At 39.3% G+C, this 27157-nt stretch overlaps 2 long non-coding RNA genes across 2 annotated transcripts in view; one reads left to right on the top strand and one right to left on the bottom strand.

The window, feature by feature from the left end:
* The first annotated feature begins 2 nt into the window (after positions 1 to 2).
* LOC129491687 (uncharacterized) lies at positions 3 to 21628 on the top strand. Its single transcript, XR_008660589.1, has 2 exons — positions 3 to 46; positions 20975 to 21628. It is a non-coding gene; the product is annotated as an uncharacterized lncRNA (long non-coding RNA).
* LOC134731616 (uncharacterized) overlaps positions 21300 to 27157 on the bottom strand; it is an 18883-nt gene continuing 13025 nt past the window's right edge. Inside the window, exon 2 of the long non-coding RNA XR_010114034.1 lies at positions 21300 to 21513. This is a non-coding gene — a long non-coding RNA (uncharacterized lncRNA). The remainder of the gene's footprint in view (positions 21514 to 27157) is intronic.

Below are 27157 nucleotides of genomic sequence, written 5' to 3'. Positions count from 1 at the left end.
AGCAACAATCATCCCGAAAATTTTCCCTTGTGAATTCAAATGAACTGTGAGTCCTGGGGTTCCCTTTGTTTGCATGTGCATGCCTTGAGAATGAGTTTCTGGAAGGGTTCAACGTGTTTCTTTTTGGGGTAGTGCCGTTGAGGTGTGTGTTGAATCACTGCTACCAGATGGTTCTCGGTTACACTCACCATTTCGGGTTCCTTAGGTACAGGGTTAGCGCGTTTTGGATTTGTCCCATCAGGCTTATTGCCGCAGGTAAACTAACTCTCCAAGACCCATCCCTTTGCCCTAGAAAATAATCACTCGTCTTGAAGATCTGCCTGCAATCCATCCTTATAGACTGGACCTGAGTTTCAAAGGGACTAAAAACACAAATGTGCTTCCTACTAGGAAGTGTAGTAAATTTGACTACAGTGACGGCTAATTATATCTTTATTGTTGTCATTCTTGAATGATGGATTGAACGATTAGATCCTATGATATTGGGAGAAATCTCTACCTTAAAGCTAAAATCCTACACTGTACAAGGAAGGGCTGAGGAGGATGCTATAAAAGCCGATCCTAGTTCCAGGGAACTTACCCATTTTCTGTAAGGTCGAAGATTACTTCCATTTTCCTTTCTCTCATTCTTTCTCCATTCAATGCAATGTAAAGATATATTGCCCATTATTTCAGTGTTTATTGTTAAAATGTGAGTTCGAATTTTCTGCCATATTAAAAAAAAATGCAAAGTAACCGGTCCTTATCCATGCCTCAAAACTGTCAGAGCCTCGGTGACTCTGCGTTTGAAGAGATCGGAGGAACAGAATTGGTTGACAGCACCCTCAGCCCATCCTTTGATGTACAAGGAAAGTTCTGTGAAAAGACAATATATTAGAAATGTCAAATTTTGAATGATGATGATGATAATATTAATTAAAAGAGAGACAGACAAAAAAGAACAATTAATCTCAGTGCAGTATACTTGATCTGAAAGTTATCGTGGAATAAATTTGCCTCTATTTACTTTATTAAAGCCTCACCAACTTCCTCTTAAGAAAGTTTAGTTTATTGGCGTTTCTCTGGAATTATCTTATCTTACAATGTCACCATCAAAAGTTATTCAGTAAAATAATTTCTAAAATGTAGGTCAACTTTTATTGCATCATTCTGAAATTCATAATTTGAGATAAATATAAAACCTTCACAATGTGTGAAGTAAAAATACTATTGACACAAAGTAAGTAAGATACACTAATACATATGAATAATATGTGTAGTTGCATTTAAAAATTCAAAAATTCCTTTAACCTATTTTGTCCTATATTTTACCTTTATATAAAAGCATAATTCATACACATAATTGTATATTTCCCCAAAATACATGTTTTGCTTGCTTTTGGTCTATGGACTAGATGAATAGGAAAAGAGAAATGAAATTTTTCTAAATATGAATTTTTATTTTTGTTCTGATAAAGAAAATTGATTTTCTCAATTAACAAATTATTAACAATAAATAAAAATATTTTCAATATTTATTAATTCTACATATTGGAAATTTTTTATTGATGTTGGACTCTCATTTGCTGGACTGTTTGTTTTCTAACTTTATACATAAAACACAAAGCATAAAAAGCAGTTTTAAATTTAGTTTAAGGCAAAAATAAATTCAACTTTTAACATAACAAAAATAACATAATTTTGTAACAAAGTCAGACACCTAAAAATAAATACATATGATAATGAAAATAATTTTATAAAGCTTTATGTAATTTGAATTTTCCCCTCCATTTATCAAAACATTGCTTCTTATTGAAAACATTTTTTAATGAGCAAAAAACTACTATCACTTAATTCAAATATTGATTAGAGAAAACAGACTATCTGTGCTTTCTACAAGCTTCTAAATTTTACTAGAGGACCTACTTATTTAGGTTTCTTTTTTTAACTAATTTAGAGTTAATAGCTCCGTTCCCTAACAGCTATGTATCTGAGGTGTTGTAAAAGAAAGTAGGGAATTAAGGGGTTATTAGGTCTTTAAACTCAAGTTTTCAAATGTCCAATAAAAGATGCAATTGTGACTAAAGAAAGTTTTAAGTTGGAGATGGTTAAATAAAGAAATATTCAGAACTCACATAGAATTGTGATAAATAGTTTTTGTGACAGCTTAAATAGGCCAAACGTAAAGGATTGCTTCTAGGAAGGGGGCTGAAGAATCAGAAAGTTATTAACAAAAATTCTTAGATCTTAATCACGAGCTTGTATTTCAGTAAATTAAACACCTTTCATGTAAAGGATAGATGTACATAAGTCATTATATCATATGCTAATTTGTCACCTATCTGCACTGAAAAATCATATTGTGGGATTTATTCCCAACAATCAGAATTACGTGGTAGTTTTTTAAAGTTTGGAGTTGTTTAGGTTTTAAGCAACACATTCATCCTATGAGTTGGAGAATCGACTTTCCCGAACTTATCATAAATTGCATTTCTTGAGGAGGTTTTTTAATAGAAACAGAATGAAATGAAAGCACCTGCTCATTGAAACGACATCACTGAAGCTGCTCATAGCACATCAAACGTGAAGAAGCAGGCAGGTCCTCCCTTTTCTCCCTGTGGGTTAAAGTAAGGCACTGAGTTTAAAAATGGGATTCTGTCTCTCCTCTTTGTGTTTCTGCTCATACACGTCCCATAAAAACATGACTGAGAGCACAGACCCACTCCACAGGTGTGCCGTGGAAGCCGCTAGTAAAAAGTGATTTTAAAACATTTGGAAACTGCCAAGCTCTTGAGAAAATGCTTATTAAAGACCAATAAAATTGTGAAAATTGAGAAGAAAACATACAGTAAACTTTTTTGGTATGCTTTAAAGAAGGCAATTTCATCTCCAGTCACGTGGGCTTGGCTGTGGTAAACCCAGGCAAGAAAAACAAGCTTGTCCATGATTTCCTAATGAAGGGCTAAGGAGAGTTGAGAACAACAGTTCCGTATTCGCTAAGTCACCCATGTAGATATAAGCCATTTTCACCCGTAGCCACCATAACCCAGAATTTTGCAAGTGATTGAAAATTCTGCAAACACTCCCAGACAGAGTCCATATTATCAATAATAAATGAAGTGTGAGTACTGTCAACTGAAATTCAAAATGGTTATTGGGTCTATTTCTGCCAGACACCTGGACCATGATGCAAGTGAAAGAGAGAATTTGGTCATTTTAACAACCAGTCTGGGATTGTTTCATCAATAGCAACTGTAAGGAGAATCCACGTTGCATGGTCTCATAGTTCCTAATACTGCAGATTGATGATATGCTCCTAAAAAGCTACAGTTCTGCAAGGACCAAAAGGAAAGATGAATTTTCTTCCAATTTTATAGCATTTGTGTAGAATGTTTCATTCTTTATTTTAAAAATTATTTTTCCCAACTCAATTGATTAGTACATTCTTGGAAATGAGATCGTGATGCAGAATTAGCTGATTCTGGGCTTTCCTCAATGACACTATTTTCAAATCTGCTTGATCCTAAGAATCTCCTGTGTACTGCCTAGACCTAAAGAACAAACTCTCAAATGAAAACTCTGAACATAGGCATTTTTTAAGCACTCTATTTTTTAAAGACACCCCAGGTGAGGATCAAACAAGTTTGGAAAATCCAGCTTAAGTTTAATTGGAACAAATTTAATGCTGACAACACAAAATACCCAAGAAGAAGAGAAAGGAGTCTTCATTGCATTGCTCCAAGAAGCATGGTGATCTTTCTCCTTAGAGACTTTCTGAGTTCTGTTATGTAGATATAGATCAGCACAATAACCAGTAGTTGGTGTCCCATTTAAACACTCAAGTACTATAAAAAACTGTTTTGTTTTTTTTTTGAGATGGAGTCTTGCTCTGTCACCAAGGCTGGAATGTAATGGCGTGATCTCGGCTCACTGCAACCTCCACCTCCTGGGTTCAAGTGATTCCCCTGCCTCAGTCTCCCGAGTCGCAGGGACTACAGGTGTGTGCCACCATGCCTGGCTAATTTTTGTATTTTTAGTAGAGACAAGATTTCACCATGTTGGCCAGGCTGCCCTCAAACTCCTGATCTCAAATGATCCACCTGCCTTGGCCTCCCAAAGTGCTGGGACTACAGGCATGAGCCACTGTACCTGGTTCACAAACATTTTTAAAAGCCATCTCAAAAGCTTTAGAGGAGTATCCAGGTTAAAAATTGTAACTCAAGAACTTCAAACATAGCAGTCAAAAAATTGTTAAATAATGTTAAGCTAAAGGAAAAAAATTATCTTCTGATGATATGTAATTATCCAATAGCTATTGGACTTTTTTAGTATCAGTCCCAACATAATGAATTGAATATGTCATATGGATTTGAGTCTAAGCACAGTGTGTATTCTTATAGAATAGCCTTGCAAGAATGCAACTTCTAAAGATAAGAGCTTGTAACATAGATTGCTTTGAGGGAGACGAAATAGCACAGTCACAAAAATATAGTGCTTTGTTTTTGAATTATTTTTATATTGAAAATAATATTCATTATAGAGCCAAAAATGCCTACAAAAATAGCATATAAAAATTATTTTGTTTCACCCTTTGAGAAAACTGCAACCAACTACACCACACACCATGGTGATTAATAACTCTGATTTACTGTAGAGAACATGAAATCATCCAGGCCTTCTATCCACTAGTTTGCATAATAAACAAGTTTAAAAAACAGCATCAGTACAAGTAGGAGGTCAGTTCATAAAAATTTCATGTAATACAAGTTTCTCTAAACTAATAGGTCTCATAAGTGAAATGCAGCTTCTCATTCCCCATCTCTACCAAATATGCATAAAGTGGAAGTAGTGGGGTGTAGATGAACAGATTTTTCTCTCAATATGGAATTAATATTCTAGATATTTTGCCCAGAGAAGTCTTCTGAATAAATTGTTACTAGCACTCCTCATAGTAATTCTCTGTTTTTATGAATCAAAAAGATAGTAATATTTAATAAATCAATAGTTTCACATCACCTTCTTCCAAATGGAGAAACTGAGGCCCAGGGAGCTGACTATAGTCACAGGAGCTGTCAGGTATTTTCAGATGAGTGAAGCTGATCAATATCTCAGAAAGACCTAGTAACGATTATGCAGAGAATAGAAATTACTAGAGTTTTATCTGCATATCCGAATAAATAGTTGCCATTTTCATAAAACTTCACAAGGGAAAAGCCATTATGAATGATTTAATACAAAAGAAATGAAATAAAAGTTTCATCTCCAGAAATTTTAGTGACTTTGACTGCAGTGGTAGCTTGTGCAGTAGATCGTTTCTTGTCATTTTACTTAGCTTAAATGCCCCAAAGGAGATCCTAAGAGCTATACGATATTTCACTTTGGAATCAGATCTATTTGCTTTGGAATCAGATACTTGGAACTGTTAGCAGGTGACCTGAAAAGTCGGTGATAAATTCAACCTTGGCCATTTGCTTATATGTCACCTGTATGTCATCATTGAACATTTCCAAACACTGGCTTTAAAACTAAGAGTCTGGAAAAATGTACACATGATATTCATGGGTTGAAGTCAATTGCATTGATTTAACTCTGTTTCCAAATGGGGAATAAAAGAAGACATAGCTGTCTCTCCAATTTTTTCCCCTCTCTCTAGACAGAGGGGTACATTTTTAGACCTCCCAAGAGCTTCATTCATTGTGAACATAAATTTTCACCCTCGAGCTATGCCTGCCTCTTTCTCCTTTGCCGGGATTTGGCTATGGGAGAGAGGGAAGAGAGATCAGACCACAATCCAAGAATCTTCTTCTTCTTCTCTTCTCATCTTTCTAGCCTCAGCCCTACCATGCCTTAGTGTGAACAAGGTCATGTGTAACTCTGGTGATAATTTACAGACAAGAGTGTCATTTCTCCTGGGTTCACAAGAAAAACAAACCTAGGATTGCTCCTCATGTGAATCTGCGAATAGCCCAGTTTATGACACATCAATTATTAGCAAAAGAGGAGGGCTGAATCCAAAACGGAGCCCATCATCGCCCCCTCCTTTTCTTGACAGAAAAAAAGTTTAGTTACTGGCAACCACCCAGCCCCTGCCAATGAGAAGCTGTCCTGCTGTTGCTGGGTACAAACTCACGTGAGAAAGATGTCTAGGTATACACCACCCATCAGGCTGCAGAGACCTATTGAGAAGCCTATTATTATATGTAGGAGACTGCTGCAAGGAGAAACATCAGCATAAGTTACAGTCCAGACTTCTCATCTCGTGAGTAAATGACATTTACACATGAGAAAATCTTTGCCCCAAAAGAAAAAAACCTGACGTGCGAGGGTTATATGTCTTAAGTAATAACTAAAGCAATAAATACATCCTATGTGATTGCTCAGAAAAGTAAGATCACAAGTTCCTAAGATGACTGGGATAGAAATAAATCAGATTTTGAGCAGTTCAACATCTGAGAGAGTTCGGAGGTGGGTAAATAATTACTTCTGATGTAAGAATTTGCTCTGACATCTCGTTTGTGACTCTCCTTAATTCATTTAAAATACTTTCTAACCAAGGAAAAACTGAGAGGTGAGATCATCATAGAGGAAAAGGCAATAGAAACAAACATTAGAAGATACTTTCTTGTGTTAGGTTTTTAAATTTTGTTTGGTTTGACTTATTTCTTCCCTGTCAGAATGTTCGGTGTTGAATTTGCTGACTTCTATAGAAAAAAATGAAACAGGATGTCTCAGAAGTCTCTGAGTGCACTGAATAATTACACTCTGTTTTTCTTACTCTACCATTCCAATATTACAGCAATGGTAATTCTAACAAGTCGGTACAGATTCATCAAAACAAAGTTAATGAAGAAGTGGAGACTACATTCAACTTGTCATTTTTTTAATGTTTCTTTGTTATGTGTAGCCATTTTAGGCCAAACTTTCTCCACTATTCTCTGCATGTTACTTACATTGATTTAATGCATTTAGACAATTTATGTATCATACATTTTCACAATTCAGGGCTGACAGGAATTGTCAGGTTAAAGCTGACAATTGCAAAGTTAAAGCTCTTTAACCTTTGTGGCAGATGAAAACCTACACTTTTGTCACTGCCTATTATGCATGTGTTGCCAAAGTCGTTTTGTTGGCTATTTATTTGAAGAAAATAGAAGAGCTGATTACCCAAAATTCAAAAGAGGAGTGGAGGAAATGAAGAAGTGAAGAAGGAAGGATTGGGAAAAAGGGGGAGGGAAGAAGGGAGATAAGAGGGAGAAATGGAAAGAGAGAGTGATGAATAAAGAGAGGAAAGAAGGAAGAAGAGAGAAAAAGAGAAAGAAGGAGAAAAAGAGACAGGAAAGAAAGAAGGAAAGAAAAAGAAGAAAAAAGAAGGGGAAAGAAAGAGAGAGAGAGAAAGAAGGAAGAGGGGGAGAGGGAGAGGGAAGGAAGGATGGAATGAAGGAAGGAAGGAAGGAAGGAAGGAAGGAAGGAAGGAAGGAGGAAGGAAGGAGGGAGGGAGGGAGGGAGGAAGGAGGGAGGGAGGGAGGAAGGAAGGAAGAAAGAAAGGAGAAAGACTGAAAGAGAAAGAATGAACGAACAGAACAGTAAGCATCTATTGTTGCAGAGCTCTGTCTTGGCTTGTCATGGAGATATTTCACTTGACTGAAATAAGAGTGCAATAAAGTTACAACATCAGTTACCTCAACAACAAGCCTGCCACCCACACAACCTTGCCATTCAAATGTCTTGCTCATTTTTCTCGCTACATTATTATGATCAGCCTCTTAGTCAAGTCTCAATTTGGCTAACCTATTGCCACGGGCTACTAGTTGGTCAATTTTCATCATATTTAACAAAAGCAATGAAATGGCCCTGGACACTCCGGTTGTTTCCACTCCTCTCACAACCTTGACAAGATAATCCAGCTTATCAGCTATGGCTGAGATTGAGGGGCCCTTTAGGACCACCGGCTCTTTTTCTTTAGTACTTCCTTTTATAACGAAGGGATATGTTCTCAATGGCAACTGAACATTCAAAATGCAACAACGCATGTATTAAAGAACGTGTTTTTCCTTGTTCACATTTACATTTGGAAGAGGGACATTCCAGTAGCTTGGAAGGAACTGCGAATTAAAGCAAAAATAACCTACCTAACATGTTGCTTACCATATACCAAATGCAGTTCTGAGAACGTGGCTCACGTGGACTCGTTTCACCTTCATCACAGTTCAGAGAGGAGGGTGCTAGCCATAATTACCCATTTTACAGACCAGAACATGAAAGCACAGAGAAACTAGTTGCTGTGCCCAAGGTCACAGAGCAGGGAAGTGGCATGGTCAGAGTTGAAAGCCAGGAAGTTTCATTCTAGATCCACACTCTTAACCCCATGCTCCACTGAAAACAATAAAGGTACATTGTTTAGTAAAATTGTAAGATCGGATCCAATAGAAACTTTAAATACAAAAGAGTTGTAGGAAAAAACAGAGTCGAGGAATGATTTCCCAAAATCAACATTAAACTCTGAGAATCTCAATCGATGTATCAAATTTTCTATATCTGAAGCCTCCTTTGAAAAAAATATGGGCCAGGTGCGGTGGCTCACGCCTGTAATCCCAGCACATTGGGAGGCCAAGGCGGGTGGATCATCTGAGGTCAGGAGTTTGAGACCAGCCTGGCCAACATGGTGAAACCCCATCTGTACTGAAAATACAAAAATTAGCCGGGTGTGGTGGAGCTCACCTGTAATCCCAGCTACTCAGGAGGCTGAGTGGGGAGAATAGCTTGAACCTGGGAGGCAGAGGTTGCAGTGAGCTGAGATCGCACCACTGCACTCCAGCCTGGGCAACAGAGTGAGACACTGTCTCAAAAATAAAGGAAAGAAAACAGAAAATATGTTTCACAGCCAAGAAGGATTGAGTCCCGGTTTCCTCATCCATATAGGGGAAACAACACAGTCCTCCTTATACAGTCTTTGGGATGATTATGATAATGTATGCAAAGCCCACGGCATGGAGTTTGATGTATGTTAGATGATCGATAAATAGCAGCTACTATTTATAACTGTTATTGGATCTTTTCCCCCTGTGTTCCCCTGATACATCCTATCAGATGTATCTTGCATTTAGGTGCCTCCTTTCACTTCACAAAGCAAATAAATGTTCCCACTTTCCCATCAAAACAAACCGCAATGCTGTGAAATGATATCTTGAACAGAACTCCAATTGGGAAATAGCAAATACATCAGCTAGTACTCCGTGGACTTAATAAACAGGTTTCAAAGTGAGCACTTGTATATGATGGTGAAAGTTATTTTAGAAAGATCTGTTAGAGCAGATACAGAGATGGAAACTTGGATAGGCACACTGGCTGAAAGAAGACAGTTACAGCCATGTAGTTATAATTAGATAAGGCGCCTCCAAATACATGCATGAATCAGCCACTGAACTCCTTAAGGTTGGGAACCATTGAAGCATGTGTCTACAGAAGATTCCTCTCCTGCAGACTGACTCTCTCTCTCTCTTTCTCCTTCCTTCAGAGAAGGAGAGCAGATAGACAAAGCACGTGAAGGAATGCGGTTCTGAGATTTGCACAGGAAGTGGCCTGAACTGGTCTAAGTGCTTCTGTACCCAAGTATTTGTCCCATTGCCCTGGCCAGGACTTCCTGTTCCACTTTGTTAACAGATTTGGAGTCCCACTGTCAGGAGTCACAGAGCAGAAGCCCTAGATTTCAAGGAACAACCAGACAGGGTGTTTTACATACTGTTGATGCATGGAATATAAAATTAATTACAGTGCAAATGGCAAATGGTTACACATAACCTAATTCACACATCCTGATTTCTGTTTACTACTACCATTTACAACTGAGACAGAGAAAAGTTTTATGTAAATAGTCAGTGATCAACAGAGATCTAATACAGTGGGCACACATGTATGTATGTGTTTGTAAAGACATGTACAAATTCAGACACATGCATTCATACATGTGGGCACACACATATATGTATGTATGCATATGTGATCAAATAAGTGCTCTACTGGAAATCTTTGCAAAATTATAACACTAGTAAATGAAGTGTAAAGAAATATGCGTTACTGATGCAAAATGTTGATTTGCCAAAATGAAACCTTGCAGAGTTGCAAACTTAAATGAAATTTTTATCAACAGCAATAATTATCCTGTGCAGTAGAGATCTTCTGAGCTATTCATAAAAGCTTCTGAGGAAATTTTTTTTGGAAATAGACCTTACTCAGAGCAGTTTTGGGGTCACAGCAAAATTGAACAGAGGGCACAGAGATTTCCCATATGCTCCCTGCCCCCCTACACCCACAGCCTCTCCAATTAACAGTATCTCCCACTAGAGTGGTCCATTTGGTACATGGATGAACCGACATTGACATACCATCATCATCCAGAGTCCAGAACATGAGGGCTCACTCTTCGTGTTATACATTCTGTAGGTTTGGGCAAATGTACGATGACATGTGTCCATCACTGTAGTATCATACAGAGTAGTTTCACTACCTTAAAGTCCCCTGTGCTCCACCTGTTTCTCCCTTCCTCCCCCAACCCCTGGCAACCACTTATCTTTTTACTGTTTCCATAGTTTTGCCTTTCCCGAAATGTCATATAGAATGCAACCTTTTCAGATGGATTTCTTTCACTTAGTAATATGCACTTAAGGTTTTTCAGTGTCTTTTGGTGGCTTGATAGCTTATTTCTTCTTAGCACTTAATAACATCCTATTGTATGGATGGATCACTGTTTATTTATCCACTCATCTACTGAAGGGTATCATGATTGCTTCCAAATTTTGGCAATTATGAAGAAAACTTCTGTAAACATCTATGTGCAGTCATTTGTGGTCATAATTTTTCAACTCCTTTGGACAAATACCAAGGTGCATGAGTCCTGGATCCACGGTAAGAATATCCCTATAATCCCAGCACTTTGGGAGGTTGAGGTGGGAGGGTTGCTTGAGCCCAGGAGTTTGAGACCAGCCTGGGCAACAAAGTGAAACATCATCTCAAAAAAATTTTCTTAATTGGCTGGGTGCAGAAATGCATACCTGTAGTTCCAACTATTCAGGAGGCTGAACCAGGAGGATTGGTTCACCAGGAGGTCAAGGCTGCAATGAGTCATGACTACACCACTGCACTCCAGCCTAGGCAACAGAGCACGGCCCTGTCTGTAAAAAAACAAAATAAGATAAATAAATAAATAAATAGAGGGCTGGGCACAGTGGCTCATGACTGCAATCTCAGCACTTTGGATCGCTTGAGCCCAGGAGTTCAAGACCAGCCTGGGCAACAAAGCAAGACCCCATCTCTAAAAAAAAAAAATTAAGAATATGTGTAGTTTTGTAAGAAACCACCAAACTGTCTTCCAAAGTGGCTGCAAATGGACCATTTTACATTTCCATCCACAGTGAACGAGGGTTCAGTGTTCTGGATTTTAGCATCTCTAATAGGTGTGTAGTGGTTTATCATGGTTGTTTTAATTTGCATTTCCCTGATGACAGATGATATGGACCATCTTTTATATGCTTATTTGCCATCTGTAGATCTTTGGTGAGGTGTCTGTTCAGAACTTCAGCCCATATCATTTACTTTATCTCTGACAAATTTAAGTGTATAGAGTTGACACAATAAACCAGCAGACACTTAAGACAACCCTGCTGAGACAACCTCAGAAGAGGGAGAAGTCCTGATACAAATCCTGCCTTTACTTTTTGAAATTTGATTAAAAAAAATAAGGTAATAATTTGAGGGATCTCCAATCACAAGGCTTTGGAAAAGACTGGAAAGTCTTAATTGGCTGCTGATAAGTGTTTGATTAGAAATATCCTCTTAAAAATGTTTAAATTTACTCACCTGATGAAAACTTTCACACACTGATTTTGGCTTCTCATTACGAAGCTAATACTCAGGATGGTTTCTCCTGGTATTTTATTTCTCAAATTTTCACTGTTCGTTTTTCTTAGGACAATTTGCAAAGAGCGGAATTCTAAACAGCCAAAATCCCATCTAATCCTTTACTCACTTGTAGTAAAAAGTACTATAATGTGGTATAAAGAGAGAGTGGGTTGGTGGGGGAATTAGGTGATTTGAAAGATAACTTTGGAAAGTTTGTAAACCAGCATGATTGTGTGGTGTGTGTGTGTGTGTCTGTGCGCGCGTGTGTGTGTAGTTAACACCGGATTTAGACATCAAGGCACAGTTTACAACTCCTAGGCTGATAATCTCATCTGGCCTGAATTCTCATCTTTACACTTCACTGATTTCTGATTTCCTGATTGGCCTCAGGCAAGTTACTTCCAGTTGCCCACAGTGGTTACAATGGCCCTGCTCAACCAGTCTGTGTGGATTTGAGCTCTCTCTCAACTACTTATGAACCGTGTAACTTTGGGCAAGTTTCTTACTTCTTGTGCCTCTGTTTTCTCATCTGTGAAATAAGCATAACAGTCTCTAGTCCACAGAGCTGTAACAGGGGGCAGGGGGGAGCGAATGAGATCATGTGTGTACAGTATTGCTTGGACTATCATAAGTACTCAATAAATATTGGCCATTGTTATTAGCTGAGTCATAGTTTCCTCATATACTTCATGAGAGGGTCGGACCAAGTGACCTCATGAATTCTTTCAATCAGTCTTAAGGAAAACCCTATCATATAGTATGTAACTAATTACCCAACCTCCCAAAATCTCTGCAGCCACAGAGCCCTCATCAGCACACTGCTGGTTGTGCAGGCTTCATTGATTCCTATTTTACATGCAATTCTAACAACTGCATTTATTCGATTTCTCAGACTACAGCAAATCAGATGCCCGAATTAGGAAGGAGAAAGAATGCTGAAAGAAAAATGCCTTGGGAGCCAGAGTGATTGCAAATTGTCTGGCATTAGGGAAAGACAGACTAAACAATTGCTATCACAGAATAATGTGCCTATGCACAACCATGATGCCAACGTGACTAAAAACTTTTGAATTACATTTAGTATATTGCTTACAGCAGTGATCAATTTTAAAACTATTTATATCAAAAATTATTAGCATGTTATAGGTTTGGGGATTATCAGTTTCTGGTTGTTTTTCTTATGGGAAAAATGTCCCTGGTTGTTGTTTAGGGCTCTCCCAGACTGGCTGGCCCTCTCTGATCCCTCCTGGTGGGGCCTCCCTGCACCACACCGACTGGGGTAGGGCTGTGCACAACAGTTCTCTCCCAATAGGAAGGTTGACATGGGATTAGAGAATAACAACCCATGTAGCCAGCACTGATACAGCAGTGCTGTTCTGTGTATGTTTGACTTCAAACTCCAGCCACATTCATGCTTACACCTCAGTAGTAAGGGTGAGTTTACCATTAGAATTTACTATCTATTAGTGCCATTAGCGAGTAACAACTACTTACTATCTATTGGTGTTATCAGAGAGTAACAACCCAGGTAGCCAGCACTGATTACAGCAGGGCTGTCCTGTGTACATTTGACTTCAAACCCCAGCCACACTCACGCTTACACCTCAATAATAGTGATCTCTTTCCTTGGCCCTCACATCACCTGCTTCTTTTCCAACCTAGGAGGTAATGGGTTCAATTAAGACTTTGGTAGACCTAGATAAAGGTCTGAATCCTGTCTCAATCACTTGCCTGCTATGCAACTTTGGGCAAGACATTTGAACTTTGCACATCATTTTCTCATCTATAAGATGTGGATAGTAATGCCATACCTCCCAAGGCTCTCAAGGGGAGTCAATGAGACTGTGGAGGTCAAGCACAGAGCTGGGAGAGAGGAGGTGTTCAAGGGGGAGCAGCAATTCCTAGTGCCCATTTTAACTGCATCTAGGATTTTGACAGGCCTTCCCAACCACAGCTCATCACACTACATAGGACGCATAGTGGGTGAAGCATAGGTTTGGAGTCAGATAGACCCAGATTGGAATGCCCATTATATTGGTTGCCATCTGGGTGGCCATGGGCAAAGTGTTTAGGCTTTTTGAGGCTCAGTTTCTCCCACTTGTATACTGAGGATACCACCACTCTCCTGCAAGATTTGTTGTAATGATTTCATCAGAAACATATTTAAGAGGAGTCTCATAGGAGTGGGTGATTAACATTTAAAATATCTATACTGAGGCTGGGCGTGGTGGCTCATGCCTGTAATCCCAGCACTTTGGGAGGTTGAGGCGGGTGGATCACAAGGTCAGGAGATCGAGACCATCCTGGCTAACACAGTGAAACCCTGTCTCTACTAAAAAAATACAAAAAAATTAGTTGGGCGTGGTGGTGGACGCCTGTAGTACCGGCTACTCGGGAAGCTGAGGCAGGAAAATGGCATGAACCCAGGAGTCAGAGCTTGCAGTGAGCCGAGATCATGCCACTGTGCTCCAGCCTGGGCAACAGAGCGAGACTCCATCTCAAAATATATATATATGTAAATATATATATTGTATACATTTTATACATATAAGAGATATATATATACATATATATATATAGAGAGAGAGAGAGAGCCTGTACTCTTCAAAGCAGTTTCACTGACATTATCCTATTTTATTCTTACAGAAACCCTGTAAGGTAGTTGGGGCAGGTATTTTCTATCCATTTAAAGAGAAAGAAAGAAACTAAGTGATGCTAAGTGTTTAATCCAACATTACATAGCCCATAAATATGCCAGGGCCCAAACTAGAGTCCAGGCTTCTGCCTCCCGCACTAATGCTTTTCTGCAGAGTTAAGATCATTTCTGCACTGCAGATTTCCATTGTAAACATAGAGGAGAAGGCAAAACAAGTGAACACATCTTTCCTCACACTCTTCTAGCAGCTTTAGAATGTCTGCGATGACCTTTTCAGCAGCAGGTGATAGAAAGCCCCATCACCAACTAGCTTAAATAACAAGGAAATGTACTATTTCACATAACTGCAGATTCAGAGCGTGAAAGGAGGGCTCCAGGCTCAGTGTGATCATCAGCACAATCATGTCAACAAAGATTGTGTTTCTTTCTGTCTTACCTCCCTACAGGCATCAATTTCACCTTAAGGTTGGTCACCCTCATGGTCATCAGGTGGCTGCCCATGGCAATTAGAACTACAAAGCTCTCTTGTTCATGTCTGGCAGGACCAAGAGAGAAAGCTCTCCCTCAAGCACTGGGTGTAAGTGCTCCCATCAGTCTGTTCGGTCTACTACTATAGACCTACCCCTGGGCCAGTAAGAGAAAACAGAGAAATGCCTGCACTTACTGTCCCAGATTAAGCATGATCTGCTCCTACAGTGGAGAACGAGGTCATCTGCTCCTTAGTCATCAGAGGGAGGGGTGAATGTATAAGTAATTAGGTTCTTAATTAATGAGTACAGGAGCACAGGTGTTGGGTGGATAACCAACAATATCCACAATGTGGGGCAATAATAAAATTCACTACCGAATTATTGCAACACATTTCCATTTTTAGTCCACCTGCATTCTTCTTCACCGAAACATTGATTTCACGTGATTATTGAAATAAAAATTGTGAAGACAGCAGGCAAAGATATTTGCTCACAAATTATTTTTATGTCTTTTGTGACTTTGTTATCTTAACTTAAAATCAAACACGAAGCCCTTTCAACATTTTATATGAAATAGAAGAAAGGCGATGAGCATTTTTATAAACCCAAGTTTTATTGAGAGAAATCAACCTGGAACAAAGACAGATTTGATATTTCTAAAAATAAAATTTAATGGTACAGAGCCATTTGATTGAGAAGAAATACATAAAATAAAATTGGGAGCATGATATGATGGGGAAAATTTAAGGCTAAAAATTAGGGGAACCTCTGTTTTTAATCCACCTCTGTCACCAACAAATTATATGTCCATGAGTAACTCACTAAGAATAGAACTAAATCAGTGGTTGCAAACTGGCAGCCCACAGGTCAAATCTGCTCCAAGACGTGATTTTTCTTTCTTTTTTTTTTTTTTTTTTTTTTTGGCTAGCACTTAAGATTCAGTTGTATCTCAGATAACCCTATTGTTAGTAGCATAAGAAAATTTCTGAAAGTAAACACAGCCACCAAAACTCTAGAGACCAGATACCAAAGGTTCAAAGTCACTTACAATGAAAATATACATACAAGTTATCCCAGAGCCAATAAAAATGCATCATATTATCAAGATATCAAGAAATAAATATCTTCACTCAGAATTACTGTTGGTCCATTGTGGTTGAAAGATCGTTTATGTAGTTCAAGTCGAAATCTTTATATTACCTGTATTATAGGACCCAGATCTGTTAGAAGAAGAAGAAGAAAATACAGTGTTTTAAAGAGACAGTTCCCCAAATTGGTTACTCTGGAGGATTTAATTTAACTTTATGCTGGAGTAGAATGAAGTCGATCCTGCTGAAGAGTTGATGTGTTCTGAATGTGGAAATTAGCTCTTCCGTGGAATCAGAAGGATTCGCAGTTTGTATAAATGAATGTTTATTTTCCTCAGTTTACTTGCAAAACAGTGCCTGACTCAGTTTCACCAAGTAATAGTGAAACCTTTGTCGAGTTGTAAAGTACTCGCCTTTCAAAGAACCACAGAGCTCTTTTGAGACCATGAAATGTGTTTCCTGATGAGCGTCTCAGAATCTATGCCAACATAGGTAATGCATTTTTCTTTTCACCGCTCAGAACTCATTTATCCTGATTAGAAGTTTTTGGCACACCTTGAATATTACATAATCAGACATCAGTACAGAAGCTTTTAGCCTCTCGTCACTGTTCAGGCTAAGCCATCGCCAATGTTGTAACATCATTGATATCTCCAGAAGATAACCCAAAGTTGTCTACTGGCTATATAATTTGTCAGACATTAATAGTGACTAGAGCTATCAGTAAACATACAGTATTTTTTGTCATCTTTTCCTGATAGTGGTTTTGATAAGATTTAAAGTAGACTCAGCTTTAGCTTCCTTAAGTACTAGGATGTGTGTGTGTTTTAAACAGGTGGCCTAAAATGTCAGATGCCATCATCGTCTCTAACTGTAAGCCAAAGAATTGCCACATTTTCTGACTTCTTTTGTCAGTTTTTGACATTTGCTTTCCCTGGTTGGAAAAAGTTGTCTTTTTCAATGTGTTAGTGCTTGATCCATTGAATGTAATGAAAGCTAACCTCAAGGAAATTCTCTGGAAAGTCCCCAAAGAAGGGAGGTTCTCCATTAGCAGGTAAAACATTCTCCAAAGATCCTCAGCAGGTTGCTTTTTGAAAACCTCAGCAATTTAGTAGAAAATAGCACATAAATTATATGTTAAACTTTTATTACTTAAATGCAGTTGATTTCTAATGGAGGAGGAGGGAAGATTTTCCCTAACTGTGGTTAGGAAGCTGAACAACGAAATGAGATTAATTCTTAACAAACAAATCAATCAGTACAGTGAAATTTCAGAAATCTTCCACTGAATTAACTCGTGATTTTTTAAAAACTAATCTTGGCCAAGCGTGGTGGCTTATGCCTGTAACCCCAGCACTTTGGGAGGCCAAGGCGGGCAGATCACTTGAGGTCAGGATTTCAAGACCAGCCTGGCCAATATGATGAAACTTCATCTCTACTGAAAAATAAAAAAAAATTAGCCGAGTGTGGTGGTGCCCACTTGTAATCCAGGCTGAGGCATGAGCGCTTGAGCCTGGGAGGCAGAGGTTGCAGTGAGCTGAGATCATGCCACTGCACTTCAGCCTGGGCAACCGAGCAAGACTCTGTCTCAAAAAATAAATACATAAAAAATAAACAAAAACAAACAAACAAATGAATCTGATAAAATAAGACAGGTTAAAAAAAACTTTACTAACCCTCTTAGATTAATATTTCAAAGCTCTTTAACAACTGCCCACTTTACCTCTACAGAGTTTTCAACATAACATCTTTGCATAAAACATCCATTCCAACCAACCGGTTCTACTCCCTGCCAAGCAATCTTGACTATCCCTTCTCATTGCCATTGTGCCCTGTGTGTGTCCTGGCCTTAGCTGCTTTCATTTTTCTCTCTGATTATCTCCTAGGCTAAATTCAAGTCATGCTTCCTCCACGAAGTTTGTGCAAATGACTTTCTCTCTGAATCTCTAGAGCACTGATGGTCCATCCCCAAGGGTTTAAGATCTCTTAGATTATTGCTATCATTTTATGTCTCTATTACTATTTCCAATTGACTAGGCACTTTTATTTTATGTGCTTCAGGTAGATTTTCAGTTCCCAAAGATGTCTTGTACTTGTTATTGTGTCTCTCCAATACCTTACCCAATGGCTTGCACATGGCTGATTGTCTCATACATTCGCTAATCTGAATAGTCCAGCTGATCTAGTTAAATCATTTAACCTGAATCAAAGGACTAAGTGATGGACTGTTATAGAATAGTGGTAAAAATTTTAATCATATTTGCAGTCCAGATGCCTTAAATAGATAGATTTCCAGATCTGCCACTTCCTAGATAGTGACTTATCTTGGACAAGTCATTTCACCTCTTATAGCCCCAGTTTTCCCATCTGTAAAATTGAAAGAATAATAATGACTTTCTTGCCTATTTCACTAGATTACTGAGAGAAGCAAATGATGTAATGTCTTTGAAGGTGTTTATACAAAGTCAAGTACCTTACAAAATGAATGATCCTAGTTGGGCAAATGAAACACTATTTTTAGAAATCCCATATCAAATGCAGTGAGGAACCCCTAAACTGATCAAGACTGGTGATCAAGATCATTTTAAGGTATATTATGATCAATTTTAAACAGTGTTGTGGGTCAGTTTGCTATCCTCACCTTACAGGTGGAAGTTTGATGTTATCTAGAAGCAAATGGTTTAAGTAAAATCACTGACAGCACAACTATGAGATGTCTTTACTGTTCCAGTTTGTAGCTTTCAGTCTATTTAGCACCACTGCTTCCTCCTAAACTTTTCTTTAAGCCTCATTAAAGTTCTGATTCTTAGGGATTATAAGCAGACACTGATAATATCAAGCTCTCCTCTCTATAATTCCAAGAACCCTTGGAATTAGCATGAATTACATTCCTGAATCCATATTTGGTTCCATATCTCTTCGAAGTCTTTTCCGACCCTTCTCATCACCCTCAAATCCATGTTCCTTTCTCATAAGCTCAGTTCTTTGCCATTCCATCACTACTAACTTCCTGTAGGATATCTCCACTTGGATGTCTCACAAGAATCTTGAATTTAAGAAAATCAAGGGGCTAAGGCAAGCAGACTGCTTGAGGTCAGAAGTTCAAGATCAACCTGGCAACATGGTGAAACCCTGACTCTACAAAAAATACAAAATTTAGCCAGTCATGGTGGTAAGCACCTGTAGTCCCAGACACTTGGGAGGCTGAGACAGGAGGATCACTTGAGCTGGGGAGGTCAAGGCTGTAGTGAACGTGTTCAGGCCACTGAACTCAAGCCTGGGTGACAGAGCAAGACTCTGTCTCCAAAAAAAAAAAAAAAAGAAAGAAAGAAAAAAAGAAAAGTACATAAAAGAAAAGAAAAACTAAACAACAAAAGAAAAGCTAAACTTGTTGCCTCTTCCTGTCTCACCCCTCCTGTTCTGAAACCCACAACTCTTTCTGTGTTGTCCAGCTCAGGACACGCAGTGTCATCCATCCCATGGCCAAAACCCGAAACCTGGGAGTTAGTCTTGCCTCACTCTTTTTCAAGCCTTACTCACTGCTGCGATTCTGTCTCCTGTCCATCTCATTAATTCGCACACACTCCTGTATCTCCATTGAGACCTTGGCTTGGCTCATTGATTGCTTAGATTACCGCAACAGTCTTCAAACTATCCTCACCTTCAGTTTGTCTCTCTCCAATCCATTGTCACTTCTGTAACTAGTGTAACCCCTTTAAGATGCAAACTTAATCCTATTAATTCCTGGCTTGGGATCTTTCATTGGGTCCCCATTTCCCTCTGTAAGGGGGATGTAAGATGAAATGTACATCCAAACTTCTCCACGTGACAGCCAGAGCCTCCTGTACCCAGGTCATCTCTCCCCTTCCTTTAAGCCTTAACTTAGTTGCCAATGTCTCCTAGAAGATTTTTCTATAAACTCACATCCAATAATCAACTGGTTAGTGCCCTACAATTGCCCAAATGAACATTCTCCCACTCTTATAATTGACTTCAACTTGCCTAGGCACCCTGTAAGCTTGAAACCTCCTTCATGACAGGACCATTCCTTTCACCAACTTATCTCAGTTACTCTTTATCCCTAAACACCATCTCCAGGTTTAGGTGGATGATATACTCTCAGTAAATGAGAAAGACAATGTATTCTCCCTTCCTCTTGCATATTTCCCTTTATTCCCAAATATTCTACCTCTTCTGCTCTGTTAGATTTCATGAATCACTGCCAGCCTTGGTGGCTCTCTCCTGTAGTCTCAGCACTTTGGGAAGCCGAGGCAGGCAGATCACCTGGGGTCACGAGTTCAAGACCAGCCTGGCCAACATGGTGAAACCCCATCTCTACTAAAAATACAAAAAAAAAAATTAGCCAGGCATGGTGGCAGGTGCCTGTAATCCTAGCTACTTGGGAGGCTGAGGCACGAGAATTGCTGGAACCCAGGAGGCAGAGATTGCAGTGAGCTGAGATCATGCCACTGCACTCCAGCCTGGGCGACAGAGGGGGACTCCACCTCAAAAAAAAAAAAAAAAGATTTTGTGAATCATGTTTATTTCAGGAAATCTTCCTGATGCCGTCTGCTCCAGTCAGCCCTTATTCTGCCTCACCTTTGAATGTATTCATCGAATGCGTCTCCTGTAGCACTTTTTGGAATGCTATAGAAGAAGATTGTGAAGTTCAGGTCTGGGTATGTAGTGTGTCCTGACATCAGTGGTAAGCTGCATGAGTAAGCCATCAGGGGTAATCTTCAGTTACCCCTGATCTGCCACCTTCATAGCAGTCATATAATGCTTATTCAAGGCTATTTAGAATGTGCCATCACCCCTTCCAGTGTTCACATCCCAACCTCCTGTGATTCACGGTTCATTATGCGTCTTTCTCTCTTCACTCTCAGGTAACACCAATGGATGGTTCATTACGTTGCCCCATTGCAGAGATTCAGAGTGCTCATGGACAGGGCCAGAAAGGCTGAGTGGATGTGCCCTACTGAGAGCCAGTCTTGACTTTAAGAAAAAAGATGTGCTTTCTCGGAGATCTAGGGCTCTTGCTTTTATATTCGACAAGTTGTTTTCAACACTTCAGTCTTTTCAACTGTTGGGAGAAGGACTGTAAGCTTCCTGCTAGCTCTACACAAGAAATATAACAAAAGTGCTCATCACCAAAACAAATGACTGATCTGACTGTCGATCTATGAGAGTGAAAATTAACTTACCACAATAGAGAAGAACGTCTTTAATATGTTTAAAACATGTTCTGAAAGGGGACAGAAAGGATGGAGCCAGAGCACCTGATATTGTCGTTTCACTGTCACACAGCCTGTGCCTGCAGCATGAATTTTCCTAGGAAATGTCATTCTGATGCCTTCTATGTAGAAGAAACTTGAATTGACAAATACTCACCAAACTAGCACAGTCTTCCAAAAACCGGGAAGACCTGGAACCAAGCAGAGAACGAATATTCAGCCAAGCATGAAACTTTCAAAGAAAATAAACTGCATCTATCCGTATTAAACTCTTTGTTCATTCTGAATAAAAACAATTTAATTAATTCACTTAGGCAATTCCACACCAAATGTCTAGTAATTGAGGGAAACCTATATATGAGAAAGGAGGGAGTAAACAGATAAGGAGAGTGGCCTGAAAAACCTGTCAAGTTGATTCCATTCCATTTTAATTGTATACAGATAGTCACTGCCTCAGCCACAATATCACATGGTGTGGTCTGTGTTTTAGATATTCTTTTGTTCCAGTACCACTATCTACATAACATCAGAATTGCCATTTGATTGAGTAACTACAACTGCCACAGAGAGATTTCTTTTTATCTTACTTTAGTAACAATACTCTGTGTGTGTGTGTGTGTGTGTGTGTGTGTGTGTGTGTAATTTGGAGTAATGACTCTTCAAGATATATTTTACAAATTTTAAAAATTAATAGAAACTTACCAATCCTAATTTCTTATTTTCATATATTTGCACTCTGCATCAGTCACGTTATTCTCATTTTTAATCTATAAAGTATCCATTTATGCTGCAATATGTGGTTACCTTCCATATTTCCTAATCTGGGAGTGTTTGAATTGCTTAAAAGTTGAGACTTTACAAATAGTTCTGCTATATATATCTTTACTCAGATTTCTCTTTTGCACACCTGCCTAATAATTGAATGAATGGATCTAGGTCTAGAAGAGTGTCTAGCTCCTTTTACATCATTGCAAGTTTGTGTCTAGCAAAATTAAACCAATTTATAAATTTATAAATTCCACCAATGGCAGTCATATATGAATGTATGTCCCCTGGATCCTAGCCTTCAGTGATTTTTTTTAAAAAATTGTCTATTGTTTTGCTAGGTTAATTGGCATACAAAGATACCTAAAATTTGAATAACTTTCATTTATTTTACTATTAATGAGTGTGTATATCGTGTTTGCCACGGTCCCTCACTACTTCATTTCCTAGATGGAAATCTACAGACCACAACTGTGTATGAAGTGCTGTGTCAAGATCCTAAAGATGACCAGGGCATCCATGGTACCCTCAAAAGGCACATAGTGTAAATGAAGGATACAAACATAAAAGGAAAACCACAACAAAAAATAAGTTACACCAAAAACAATGAAATACCATATAGCAGTAAAAAGGAACGAGCTGCTGACACGTGCAACATCAGATAAGAACTTCAGAAGCATGAAGCTAGGTAAAAGAAGGAAGACTCAAAAAGCCATATATAGCACGATGCCACTTATATAACATTCTGGAAAAGTCAAAACTATATTGGCCGGGCGCGGTGGCTCACGCTTGTAATCCCAGCACTTTGGGAGGCCGAGGCGGGCGGATCACGAGGTCAGGAGATCGAGACCATGGTGAAACCCCGTCTCTACTAAAAATACAAAAAATTAGCCGGGCGTGGTGGCGGGCGCCTGTAGTCCCAGCTACTCGGAGAGGCTGAGGCAGGAGAATGGCGTGAACCTGGGAGGCGGAGCTTGCAGTGAGCCGAGATCGCGCCACCGCACTCCAGCCTGGGTGACAGAGCGAGACTCCGTCTCAAAAAAAAAAAAAAAAAAAAAAAAAACTATATTAACAAAAAACACAGAAGCAATTGCCAGGGACTGGGAGAGGAGAAGGGGGCTGACTAGGAGTGGGTGATAGAATATTCTGTATTTTGATTATGGCATGATGTCAAAATACATAGAGCTGTACACCTCAAAAGGAAGGATTTTACTAAATATGATTGATATCTCAACAAACCTGATGTTAAAAAGGGAGAAGTGAAATGGTTGACAGTATCTGCTGAGAATGAAGATTCTCAGATCAGGCTGCTGGAATTTGTATCTCTTTCCTATCCCTTACTGACTATGTGACTCTACACAATTATCTAACCTCTCTGTGCATCAACTTGTTCATCTTTAAAACGGGTATAATGGTGCCTACTTCATGGTATTATTAGGAGAGATAATCAGTGCAACGTATCTGGAATATGATAAGAGCTCAATAGATTTTGTTTCTTTTTTTTTTTTCCCAAGTGCTACAATGGAATTTTTGTTTGTTTTGTTTTGTTTTTTTGTTTTGTTTTGCTTTTTATTGAGGGAGTCTCGCCCTGTCACCCAGGCTGGAGTGCAATGGCACAATCTCGGCTCACTGCAACCTCTGTCTCCTGGGTTCAAGAAATTATCCTGTCTCAGCCTCCCAAGTAGCTGGGACTATAGGTGACCACCACCACAGCTGGCTAATTTTTGTATTTTTAGTAAGACAGGGTTTCACCATATTGGTCAGGTTGGTCTCGAACTCCCGACCTCAGGTGATCCACCCACCTTAGCCTCCCAAAGTGCTGGGATTACAGGCGTGAGCCACTGTGCCCAGCCTACAATAGAGTATTACACAATGAACAATGAAAGGTGGTAACACTGGGGCCGGGTGCAGTGGTTCATGCCTGTAATGCCAGCACATTGGGAGGCCAAGGCAGGAGAATCACTTGAGGACAGGAGTTCAAGACCTGCCTGTGCAACAAACGAAGACCTTGCCCTATAAAAAAATAAAAATAAAAGAATTAGCTGGTGGCGCATGCCTGTAGTCCCAGATACTCAGGAGACTGATGTGGGAGGATTGCTTGAGCCCAGGAGTTCCAGGCTGCAGCGAGCTATGATGGCACCACTGCACTCCAACCTGGGCAACAGAGTGGGACCCCAGCTCTAAAAGAGAAAAGTAAATGGGCAAATGGTCAGAAATGCCAATTCATAGAAGAATGAATACAGATACCCACAAGTAACAGAAAGATAACTTTAGCCTACTACTAATCAGAAAAATCTATATTAAATATAAACAGCAGTTTTGTTTACAAAATAAGCAAAACTTTTCTTTTCCTTTCTTTTTTTTTTTTAAATTGAGAATGAGACCCAGGGTGGAGACAGATCCGACACTGAAACAGATAAACCTTTATAGAAAACAACATGGCATGTGTACCAAGGGCAGGAAAGTATTAAAACTCTTTATTCTTATCATTTAAAAAATTTTTTTTCCTAGAAAAGCATCAGCAAAAATCAGAGGGATCTATGTGTGAGCGCAATTATTGTGTTACATTTATAGGAGAGAAAAAAGTGGCAACTCCCTAAATATTAGGGGAAAGGTTAAATAAATTTTGATATATGCATACTGTATTATAACAAATATATATGTTTTTTGGAAATTACTAAATGGGCACAGGAAGATAGACAACCAAAACACAATCTTTTCGAAGTGGCAGAATCTGCCTCTTGAAGGAAAATGGAAGTTTCCCAGGTGCAGAAAAATGAGGACCTGGATTCCAGGCAGAAGAAGATTCTGTGCAATAGAGGCCAAAAAGCTAAGGACTGTCATGGCCTGGGAAGGTCACCTAATCCAAAGCAGTTAGAGTATAGAGGTCCCAGCAGGAAGCAACAAGATGAAAAGTAAAAAAACTAGGCAGCTCCAGGTAGTAAAAGCCTGTACAGGCTGGGCGCAGTGGCTCACGCCTGTAATCCCAGCACTTTGGGAGGCCAAGGCAGGCGGATCACCTGAGGTCAGGAGTTCAAGACCAGCCTGGCCAACATGGTGAAACTCCTTCTTTACTAAAAATACAAAAATTAGCTGGGCATGGTGGTGCATGCCTGTAATCCCAGCTACTCGGGAGGCTGAGGCAGGAGAATCACTTGAACAATCCGGGAGGTGGAGGTTGCTGTGAGCTGAGATCACAATATAGCACTCCAGCCTGGGCAACAAGAGCTGTCTCAAAAAAAAAAAAAAGCTTGTACATCAAGCTAATATGTCTGAACTCTTTTTGCAATCACAAACCTTTAGAGCTCGTAAGAAAAGGCTTAACACAATTGTTTGACTTTAGAAAGGCACCTTCAGCAGGTAGGAACATCTCATTTTCCTCCTTTGGACATTTAACAAATGGAATTAGATATTTTTAAAAGAAGCTTAAAAATGAATAGCAGGGGTTATCTACCAAGCTCAGTATACCAAGTAGGTGGTTACAAACGCAGCAAGAGGCACAGTGATTTAAAACACCTCCTCGGGAACTCACAAATATTTGTTGAATCCACTGTTTTCAAAGAAAGGCAATTCCATTATTGCCAACACCCATGCTTGTTGTTTGGTTTGGATGATTTTCTAACAAAGACTTGCTTCCCCTACTTTGATCTGTTTTTCTCCCCTTCTTGGCTGTTCTGTCCCACTTTTCGAGCCTAGTTTCGCCTCCGGTATTTCTCAATCATATTTCTTTATTCTCGATAGATTAATCAGCTAACACCTGTGCCGTGTGGTATCCCAAAACAGCAACTCAGTTAAGCTGAGTCTTTCCCCTTTACTTTCCAATCTTTGAATCATCATTTTGCAAAATGGCAGTCACTGCTTCTAAACAGTGATCAAGGCTTGGGGTGGTTACACCCTGGGCGAAATACAAGTCTCCTTGGCCAAACTTTTATCAGAAGGCGTTGCAGAAACTCATTAAGGCACTTGAGTCAAAGATCCAGGTGAATCATTCTAAACCTCCACCCAGTTCAACTTTCCCTCTGGTAACAATTAATTACGTTTTTCCCCTTTCCCACTGCCACCTCCACCAGCACTCAAGCACATGTTCCACCTGGCCACACACTCAGTCTGAGTTGCAAACTCACCTGAGGTTCACTTGCTTGGCACTCACAGGAGAGAGATAAGAAAGAAAATGTCTATGGCTTGTCTACATCATGCCTGGCAGTAGGAAAAAAAGTCTCAAAACCTAGCCCTAAGAGTCATGCAGCTTGATCTTAAATAGCACATGCTATTCAGCTTCACAGTTTAATGCTCTAATAAGGAGAATGTAAGGAAAGTACTTCACCTGAAAATATTCAAGTGATAGTGTGCTACCTTATTAATTATTCAAATACTTGTTCTAACTTGCATTATTAGGCCCAGTCTGAATACAGAATTGATGATCTTAGAAGTGAAAGTATTCACAGAATGTGCATGGGCTCTCCAGTTAATGAGACTGGATTTGAATACCTGCCCTCTCACCGATCAGCTGAGTGACCTTAAGCAAGTCCTTCTACTACATAGAGCCATGATTCCATCTATTGGGATAAAAACCATGTCAGAGGATAGCCATGTGGATTGGTTGTAACAATCTATTCAATGCTAGACAGGACTACCTCTTTCGGAAATAATCATGAAAACAACAAGCAAACAACCTGATAACATTTACCCTTTTGAACATTCTAGCTAAATCAACTAACTCACTTAATTCTGTCAAAAACCTCATGTGGGGGACACTACCAATATGCCTACTTTACAGATGGGGAAACCGAGACACAAAAAGGTGAATTTCTTCATTCAAGATCATGAAGATATGAATTGAATAACCTGGATCTGAACCCAGAATCCATCCACGACAATGCCTCTGAATTTATCCCCATCTCTCCTTCAAGAATAAGAAGGGGTAAACTGACAGTCTCAATAATTCAAAGTCATACTGAAGTTCATTAATTGAATCAGAAGCTAGGACCTATAAGCCTAAGTCTGCCAATCCTATTCTAGTGCAATTTCCCTAAGAAACAAAACACAGATGAACAAGAGACAGAATAAAGC

Source organism: Symphalangus syndactylus, chromosome 10, assembly GCF_028878055.3.
Source record: "Symphalangus syndactylus isolate Jambi chromosome 10, NHGRI_mSymSyn1-v2.1_pri, whole genome shotgun sequence".
In the NCBI taxonomy this organism is placed as follows: Eukaryota; Metazoa; Chordata; class Mammalia; order Primates; family Hylobatidae; genus Symphalangus; species Symphalangus syndactylus.
The sequence above is the reverse complement of the archived record's forward strand: the minus strand, read 5'-3'. Positions and strand labels throughout refer to the sequence as shown.